The following is a 10,731-nucleotide window of genomic DNA, read 5'->3' on the forward strand; positions in this document are numbered from 1 at the left end:
ATATACAGAGTTCATAGAAGTCAGGCAAAGTAAATTAACAATTTTTCAACATCTTCTGTTCAACAATAATAAGTGAGTGTGTCTAGAAAATAAATGGGCACCAAAGCTCACTTTCTAGTTTATTTGTCAGTCATGGGGCTAGAACTCTGGGCCTGGGCACTGGCTCTGAACTCTGTGCTCAGAACTAGAGGTCTACCACTTTGAACCAGAAAATATACTGGAAATGGTACAAGGATGTGGAGGGGAAGGAGGAAAAATTGTATGACAAGAAATGTACTTATTATCTTATATATGTGCAATCCCTCTACATATCACCTTTACAATAAAATTAAATTTAATAAAATGAAAAGGGCAATAATTTCTGCACAAGATCTTCTGTGACTTCAGGAATGTCATTTGTTAAAAAATACTATTTGGTGTTTGGCTACTCAGACACATTTACCCTAAACTAATTTAAGAAATTTAATTAAATTTATAGCAAATACATTAGGCAAGTGTACATAGCAATTGCAAAGGCTTAACTCTGTTTCCCAGCAAAATCTTTTAGGATATATGTATTAAAACACTTCTTACTATTTTTTAAATAAATAGAATGGAGAAGGAAGGAGGAAGGCAACAGTTTATCTAAAATAACATTAATTTTAAATTATTTTATTATTAATTACATGATAAACATATTAACCAAAAACATGGGAATTTTTCTTATTCAGTCTAAGCACTGAATGGTTTATTTAACTTGACCAAGTCCAAAGGAAATCTGGTAAGATCTTTCTTTAATTTCACTAGTCCCTATGTGTCTCAGAATACTGAAAACTAACAAGAGTGTTAAATCCAAGTTGTAAGGTTCTGTAGCATAGAATTTGAATTTCGTTGAAAATATTCCCTTGTCACTGAGCAATCCAAATTAGTTTATGGATTAGTAGCCCTCATCTATACAGTTTCACTGATTGGTCTGATTGGTAATAGGCCCTCATGAACTTTTTCTGTTGCTTAATATTATATGTCAGTTTGACAATGCAGGAAAACTGCCCAAAGACCTGGATAAACAGCATTTCTGGGTGTCTGTGAGACAAGATTAAAATTTCAATCCATTAACTGAGAAGAGAAAAATCTACCCTAATGCTGGTGGGTAAATCACCATGAGGGCCCAGATACAAGAAGAAAGTACAAAAATGATGATTTTATTCTTTTTCTTCTTTTGTAGGACATGTATCATCTGGTTTGAACATAAGAGAACTAGAGTCTTTAAACTTAGTCCGAATGATATTAACCTTTTTTCTGGTAGTTCTCCTTGTACCTTGTACCTGAAATTTAGGTATCTTGGTCACTGCATGAATTTCTACAGGAAATTTCAACAGGAAATGTCCTTACTAGTATACTCCTTGAAAGAGATATTTTCATGACTTTTTCAAAATCAACAATAGGGAAGAAGATGAATTTTTAAATCTAATATAATTGTAGTTACTGAGAAGTTATTATCAACATGATTCATGATATATTTACTCATTTCAAAATAATTTAAGAAACCAAGGACTGGGAAGGTGGCTCAATGGTAGAGTGCTTGCCTTGCATGCATGAGGCCCTGGGTTCGATTCCTCAGCACCACATAAGCAGGGGAAAAAAGCCAAAAGTGGTGCTGTGGCTCCAGTGGTAAAGTGCTATCTAGCCTTGAGCTGAAGAGCTGAGAGACAACACCCAGGCCCAGAGTTCAGGCTCCAAGACAGACAGAAAAACAAGAAAGGAAGAAAGAAGGAAGGAAGGAAGGAAGAAAGAAAGAAAAAAGAAAGAAAAAAGAAAGAAAGAAAGAAAGAAAGAGAGAAAGAAAGAAAGAAAGAAAGAAAGAAAGAAAGAAAAAGAAAGAAAGAAAGAAAGAAAGAAAGAAAGAAAGAAAGAAAGAAAGAAAGAAAGAAAGAAATTATTTCCTACTTTGTAAGAAATACATTCTTAGAAACAGATATACTCATTATTCCTGAAAAATAATATGTGCAAATGTGCTTATAACATTTTCTTTTAAAAGGAACTAGAAAATAATTTACTAAGGGAGGAAATCTTATGTACCTCACATATTATTAGGATCAGTTACTGAATAATTAGAAGGGTTGAGTGAAGTCCAAAACAGACAGTCACAAAGTTCTCCCTTGAATAAATAATAAAATACATGATTGCCCTACCTCATCCTCCAGAGTACTGGAATTACATGTCTGCACCACCATACCTAGCATTGTAAAACTCTTAAGCATAAGAGAATTGGTTCATTACTTTCTTGATCCACTGACAGCCAAAAGGGTGAAGCTATTCCCTGTCCAAATTTCCTCCTGTATTTGCAGCTGAAAATTTAGGATGAATTCTAGTAGATTCAGCAAATAGTCCGGAAATTCTCTATGTGATTATAGATCTCAAAGATTTCAGTAAGTCTATGGATGAATGCATTTCTTTGACATGGGCTGCTGTAACAACCAATGATGGAATGTCATACAAACTAAACCTGATTTGCTCAGAGTTTTGCAGCTTATAAGATGCAGGTGTGCAGTCTTCTCTGGTTGAACTGTTCATTTTATATTCATTAATGTTTTATAATGAATGCCAGAGGGGGTACGCATGAGTGCTTGTGACTCTGTGTTAATATTTTTAATATTTTGTGTGCTTAACACAACTCTCAGTTCTTAATAATCATGAGCTTTTCCATCTCTTTTTGAAAAAAAAAACAGCATTTCTACATCAAGGGATTATAAAATCTACTTAGCTGATGACTGGGAAATCCAATATTGAGATCAGAGGTTTAAGTTCAGTGGAGAGAAAGGTAACATTTAAAAACAGCTTAGATGTATTTCTAGACTAATTTGTGAGACTGTATGGAATTGTTTCATATCATCCCAAGCTTCTCTTCTCTTTTCCCTCAGTCTTCATTTCTCTCTGTCCTTTTCCCTCTGCCCTTTCTTCTTCCTGACTATCCAGAAGCATCTTGACTTAGTCTTGTTCTGATATGATATTTCTGCATTGCCATAATTCTAAAAGCAATGGAATCCAGCCAACCATAAAATGAAACTTTAGAGGCCATGAGCTAAAATAAATCTATCCTCTTTCAAGTTGATTTCCTCAGGGGCTTTGTCACAGTGAAGAAAACCGACTGACACACTTGATAAAGCAAATTCGGCAACTTGTTCTGAAGAACAGAGAAAGTGCAAAGATTGGAATTAATCCATCAAAATCAACAAGAGTATGCAATCAAATAGTTTTATAAACACCCCAAACCTCTCACAGTACTTAAAAACAGAAGGAACACATTTTACAATATGTATAAGGCTATCATTTGTAATAAAAGTGATACGGAACTTAATGTTTAATTAAAATGACTTGTTCTTACAACTAAAGGTTGGTAGAAATATAACTTGATATACTTTAAATTTTGTAGAGTGGCTATTTAAACAACAATAATAATACCAATCCAGGAACATGAAAGTTTTTTTCCCCTCCAAACAGTTAAATAACTACACTAAAGTTCTAAGCACTCAAGCAACTTGATGAGAGAATTAACCAATAGGAGAACATCAAGCTTAAAAGTTTCTGTATAGCAAATACTTATTAATGTCAAATGACATCACAAAGGAGATCTTTGCCAGCTAAATATCAGGCAATAATTTAGTATATAGAGTGCTCAAAAACATCAAGAAACTAAAATCTCAAAGAATCAATAACCCAATTAACAATTGGGCAAATGAACTAAACAAACTTCTCAGAAGAACTAAAAATAGCCAATAGAGTCCTGAAGAAATGTTCAACATAGCTGGCCATAAGCAAATATAAATCAAAACATTGAGATTTGTTCTTACACCAATTAGACTTTCATCTTCAAGAATACAAACAAGAAAGAAAAAAACACTTTTTTGTTTCTTTGTATGTTCCTCCCCCATGGTATAACCCCTGTTTTCACTGTATTTGATGTTGGTGCCCTGCATCTTGTATATACACTTGTCTAATTTGGGGAGGGGAAGGGAAAAAATGAAATGCTCAAGTAGGGATACAGGTTGACCCATTGTAACAATGAGATATACAAGATAGACACTATTGTTGAAAATGAACTTTACAATTTAGGTAAGGGGGGGTGGGTTTGAGGGAGGGGCTGGGGAGGGAGGGAGGAAAGAGATGGTAGGGGAAAACCAAAGGAGGAGGTAACAATACTTGATAGGAAAGGTTTTCATTACCTTGCTCATGTAACTGTAACACCTCTGTACAGTATGTTTACAATAAAAAACAGATTTTTAAAAAAAGAATACAAACAGGAAAAATTATTGGTGTGGACGTGAGGACAAGAAAAGTTGTTGATGGAAATGAAACTAGTGCAACTATTAAGAAATGCAGTTTGGAGATTCCTCAAAAAAAACTAAAGGTAGAAGTAAACTATGATCCAGCAAGCCTACTCTTTCTTGGGAATGTATCCAAAAGATTTCAAGTCAAGACAAAGTAAAGCCACTTGTGTGCACAACCTTGTTTATTGCTTCACTATTAACCATAGTCAAGTTCTGAAAACAGCACTATGCCCTTTGATGGATTCATGGGTGAAGAAAATGTGAGAAGACAGTCAGACAGAAAAATAGATAGGCAGACAGACAGACAGATAGAAAAATTAGACAGATAGTTACATAGAAAGATACATCATACATCTCTCTGTATCTATCTATCTATCTATCTATCTATCTATCTATCTATCTATCTATCTATCTATCTGCTTAGATGAACAGTGGGGAAATCCATGCTGAGATCAGATGTTTAAGTTGAGAAAAGCTACTGTGGAGATTAAATTTTACAAATTACATGCTTCACATAAGTTATAGTGTCTAGATGGTAATGAATCACACACAGTTCCTTTATTTAAAAAGAGATTCATAATTATCTTCTCTTTAAAAAGAGTCACCTCCCATGACTGTATATTTTAATACATTTGCTAGAATTTTCAGCTGTCAATTTTACTTCGTACTGTATTTGTGAATCTTTCACAATATGAAGAGATGATCATTCAGGGAAATGGAGAAATATAATGTGAATTGTGATTCTTAAGGGAATATCTATCAATACAATATGTTAACTATGTGGTCTTTTTATACCACTTGGTAAAGAAATTGTAATGAAATAAAAATTCCCTCTCACTTCCTAGATCCCAGATGAGCCCAGGCATTGAATTGACCTAAGATTAGCATTGACAAGAGAAAAGCATACAAATTTAATAGAAGTTTTACATGACACAAGAGGCCTTATAAGAACATAAGAAGAAGCAAAAACCTTCATGAATTGTGTGAGGCTGAACAAAGACAGGAAATTGGATAAAAGTAAATCCTATATGTAGAAAGGCTAAAAGAAGATAAGAAATAATTTAACTGTTTGTTCAGTATTCTCTCAGCTCTGCTACTTCATTAAAGAATGTTTCCTTTCTCCTGGCATAGAGAGAGCATCTTTTCTCAGGGAATTTTTATCTCCTATATTCAGGAAGTAAAAGTGAAGATATAAAACATCCTTCTCACATTACTGCCTTTCAAGTTACCATTAAATCAAATTATTCTTAGGTCAAAGTGCCATAATTGGGACCCTTCAGAATTAACAGAGAAGTGTATATAACATTTTAAGACATGAAAGTCCAACCTGTTGTCTTATGAAATAAGTAATTCCATTACATTTTAACTTTCTACCTAGAAACACTCTAAACCTAAAACATCAGTTAAAATAAAACCATGGGAGGGTTTTACTTGCATTAAGACCAGAGACAATGTGGGCAATTATTTGAAAGAAGTAAATTGCACTATGAACTCATTACTTTGCTCATGTAACTGTAACCCCTCTATACAGTATTTTTACAATAAAAAATTATAAAAACATTTACAGGAACTCTACAATAAATATTAGAATGAAAATCTATTATAGCTGAAGATCAAGTAAAATCTGTTCCCATGAACATTTCAAATAGGTACTGAATTGTCATTTGTAACCTATGTGTGTTTCTTTATACATTATTAGATATTACTTATTGGTTCTTGAGAACAAACCCACTGAAATTTTATTTAATTATCTCAAAAAGGTTTCAAAACAGGGATCAATATAACAGAGTTAAATAATCACAGTCCTTTATTGAGTTATCAGCTAATCAGTTGGCCATAATTTTTAATGCAGATAAGTTAAAACATATAAATATTAAAATTTCATTTTTATTTGTAAATCCATCACTGACTGAATAATATATACAGTAGAAGACTTTCAGTATCAATCTGTTAAGTATAAGATTGTACCTATTAAACATATTCTACTTGAAGGATCTAATATAAATGATGTAAAACATATAGGTGTGCATGTTTGTGGGTGCATGAACATGTGTGTGTGTGTCTATGTGTGTGCATGCACACATGTATTTGTGTGATTATAGTATTCTAGTCCTTTTCCATTGGATTTTTCCTTGTAGTATTTATAAAATTTAAAATAGACGTGGATGCAGTCTACTTTGAGAATATGTGTTATAGGTTCCAAAATAATCTGTGTTGTTCTTAAATCACTGCAATCAGTTTCATAAATCACTAAACCATACACACAGTGTTGAGGATGATTCAAGATTAAAAATACAATGCAGACATTAACTTTGAAATATATGCCTATATTTTCAGGGATCTCACAAGTGCTGCTTATGTCTACAGATAGAGATCTTCTTTGAAATATAGCCACATGTCCCTATATCTTTACCACGGATTCTACAGTGCTTATGCTGAAATACAATGTGTGTCTAGTTGTAAAGAAAGGGTAGGTAATAAAGCAGTATAGTTCTCATAACAGAAAAGGAAATCCAAATACATATAACTTTCAAATGTAATTTAAATATGATATAATTTTCTTTTTTGAATACCTGAAGTAGGAATAAAAGTCCTAGAAGAAAATTAAAGTATATGTGTTTATATATTATATATAAATGATTGATATTTTTGATATATTTATAAATGATATATATGCCTGTTATATAAATTGTTAGTATAAAAAAGTGTTTAACAAGATTCACTTATATTCTTTGAAAAAACTATTATATGACTTCCAGATTAAATTTGGATGCATTTGCTAAATTTAAATATGAGTTGATGTGGCCATCTGAAGACGTTTCCACTCTTACTTGAGTTTCACAAGACTTTTTAATATTAATTTATTAAAACCTATGTATTTGTAACCATCCAAGTAAGAATTCAACATGTTTAGAATTGAATAAACAGCATGATTTTTACTATAGGTTATAGTAATGTCCAAAGGAAGATTTTTAGCTTAATATTTTGATTTAAATTTGTGTGGCTAAGTTTCCAAAGAAGAAATAACTCCACAGCATTTAAAAAAGACAGTTGTGGGCTTTCTCTATGCTCCCAGAACCTGTCAAGGTACTACATTTAAATGATGAATAAGGTTGTAAAGGAAAAACATAGCCTCTTCACAGTCCAATAATGTCAAATTTAAAACAGAGCATTAACCTGCATGCCCAGTCTATGTGGGAAGGAACATAACCCTGTCAAATTTTAATACCACTTTAACACTCATTTCAGAGTGGGAAATACAGGTAAAAGAGTTGAGAGAGAATATACTATTTCAACTAAGCAATATATAGACTATAGGGAAGCGAAGAAAACTAGTGGATTCATAGTTTCTGTAATTTAAATATATAGAAGACTTCAACCATTAATACATAAAGGTTTACAGTTTGGATATCAGTCTAAATCCAATTGTTTACTCTAATTTCCAAAGTCTGTTTAAAGACAAAACACCTGGAATTCCTCAGAAATATATATATATATATATATATATATATATATATATATATATGAATGTATGGCAAATATCATACAGCTCTGCATTATGCATTCATGCTCCCTAGATTTCCTTTAAGGTTGCCATCAATTCTTTTCTGGTAGGATAGATGAATTCCCACTGCCATTTGTGACATGACTGCCATAATAACAAATGTAAACCTGAATTTTCCATGAGTTTACTGTGTTTTGTATCTTTTTCTATTTCCCTGCAATCTAACCTGTATATTCTCAAGTATTATATTACAAATCTATACTATACCACCTTTAATATGATCAAGAGCATTGATTTTTTTTTGCTATTTTGCTCATTTAATTTTTACCATTGTTTGAACTACAATAGTGACCAATTTCTTCACTAAATTCAGGAAACGGTTTATCTCTTTGCCTTTCCTAATGTTGTTGCAGTCTTCTTGCTTCATTTCTAAGTTTTTACATCTATTTTATTGTCTTTTTAAATTTCAGTCTAACTTGGCTGGTAAAAGACAAAAGAATTAAACTTGGACATGATAACAGGACTCTAAATAGTCATACAATGAGACCAAAGGAGGTTGTTCTTAGGAGAGGATCACAAAGGCTGAGTAGTTAGGTGCACAAGATCATATAAAATGATGTTTATCAAAATGAACTCCAGAAAATGGAAACAAGAGTGCCATATGTTATTTTGATTTTTGATCTTTTTGTTTTTATTTGTTTTATCCTCCTTTGTTTCTGTTTCTGATTTCTGTACTTTCTGTCTTGTATGAAAGTTTATCTATTTGGGGGAGAGTAAAGGGGAACATAGAAATTGTGGGACAAAGAGTGAACAAACACAGCCATGATACTCATTAGACACTGTTGAAAATGAACTATTCAACTTGGGGGAAGTGGATCAGATAGGGGAAAACTGGCATAAAACAAGGGAAGAAGTGATAATCTTCCAAAGCAAATGTACTCATTGCCTTACTTATGTAACTGTAACTCCTCTGTATATCACCTTTACAACATAAATAAATAAATAAGTTGATTAATTAAAAATTCTGATCAAGTATTACATCCTTTATATTGTTCTAACTTTTTTATAGCAAAAGAATTTCAATTTGTTTGGGCTAAGATTGTGACAGCAACACTACTTATTTAATTATCCCACAGAGCCAGATAAAATCAGTGCTTATTATATCTGAATACAGATACTTGAAGAGAAGAAGTTAAGTGAAGTTCTGCTTTAATTTGGGGCAAATTTTATTGTTCTTGGCATCTTGGACATTGCAACCATTAATTTATTAGTCATCACGTTATTATTTGGCCCAATTGTGCCTTTCTTACTCTGTCTGTTGTATATACAGGGATAGCATTTTGACTTGCTCATTTCTGCATCCTGAATCTTAATGTGCTTGTGCATGATAATACATTCTCCATTAAATTTCTAAAGACTACACATAGGCACACTTTAAGATTGATTTTTTTCTTTTCTATCTCATCATAGCAATGCAAAGATTCTCTCTTTGACCACAATTATAGAGGATTTCATTCAGTGATGTTTCCTTTTCAGACTTTGTGTATCACTAAATACTGGTGCTTCTCAAGGGTTCTGTGGCACAAATGACTGATTTCAAAGACAAATGAAAATGGGACATCAAAATTTGAGATTGTTTAGAACAAGCAAGAGCATGCATAATTTTAGGAGAAGTGAATAACTAGCAAATAGACTATTAAACAGAGCAAACCAAATGGAATACAGCCAAAGCCCTAAGAAGATATCTCTAGAGTAAAGTATATAAATTGATCAAGTTTTCTCTAGATTTTCAGTAAAAGATTTTTTAATTAAAAAGATTACATTAGATTATACTTTTGAGAATATAGTTATTTTATATCTATAAGTGCTTTTTTAACCGTTAGTGTAACACAAATTATTTTATGTAACACATTATTTTTCAAAATAGTAATATTTAAACAGGCATATTTATCACAAAACATCTACCTCTTATATGCAGATAAATATATAAATCAATGTATAAAATGTGAAGAATGTAAGGTAGTATGAATAATATCACTAATCCCTTGAGAAATATTGAGAAAGAATTATTCCAATTACAAAATATTGAAGGGGCTTGGAAGGTGACTCAGTGGTAGAGTGCTTGCCTTGCATGCATGAGGCCCTGGGTTCGATTCCTCAGCACCACATAAGCAGAAAAAATCAGAAGTGGTGTTGTAGCTCAAGTGGTAGAGCACTAGCCTTGAGCTGAAGAGCTGAGGGACAGCACCCAGGTCCAGAGTTCAGACCCACGACTGACAAAAGAATATATATAAGGGATCTAACTAGTATATGTCTGAGACAAGCAGAAACGGTTAGATAAGTTGCTGTTAGGTGAAATGAACCTCAAGATAAGGACTTTTTTCTTGTTTGTTCTTGCTTGCTATTGTTTCTCACATATTTATAAGATATTTCTTCATTGCTTTGTATGTCCCTCCCATACCATATAACACTTTTCCACTGTATTTGATACTGGTATAATTTGTTGAGGGGAAGCAAAAAAACAAATTGTTTAAATAGGGATACAGGTGGACCCATTGCAACAATGAGAGTTACAGGATGCCATGTCGAAAAATGGACTTTTACAACTTGGAGGGGGGGGGGGGGTGGGGAGGGAGTATAGTAGTGGAGATGGGAGAGAAGGGATGGGAAGGGGAAACAAAGTAGGAGGCAACAATGCTTGATAAGAAATGTACTCATTACCTTGCCCATGTAATTGTAACCCCTCTGTATGGTATTTTCACAATAAAAAAAGAATATATATATATATATGTAGTGAAAGGGATGATGTTGGTCAAGATGTTAGTATTATTATTAAATGTACTCTCCTTTGTATAACTATGTTTTTATGTTTCTCACTACGTCTTTAATCTGGTCTTTATTCAACTGAGCTGTCCCATA

Source organism: Dipodomys merriami, unplaced genomic scaffold, assembly GCF_024711535.1.
Source record: "Dipodomys merriami isolate MVZ:Mamm:240054 unplaced genomic scaffold, mDipMer1.0.p SCAF_2, whole genome shotgun sequence".
Lineage (NCBI taxonomy): Eukaryota > Metazoa > Chordata > Mammalia > Rodentia > Heteromyidae > Dipodomys > Dipodomys merriami.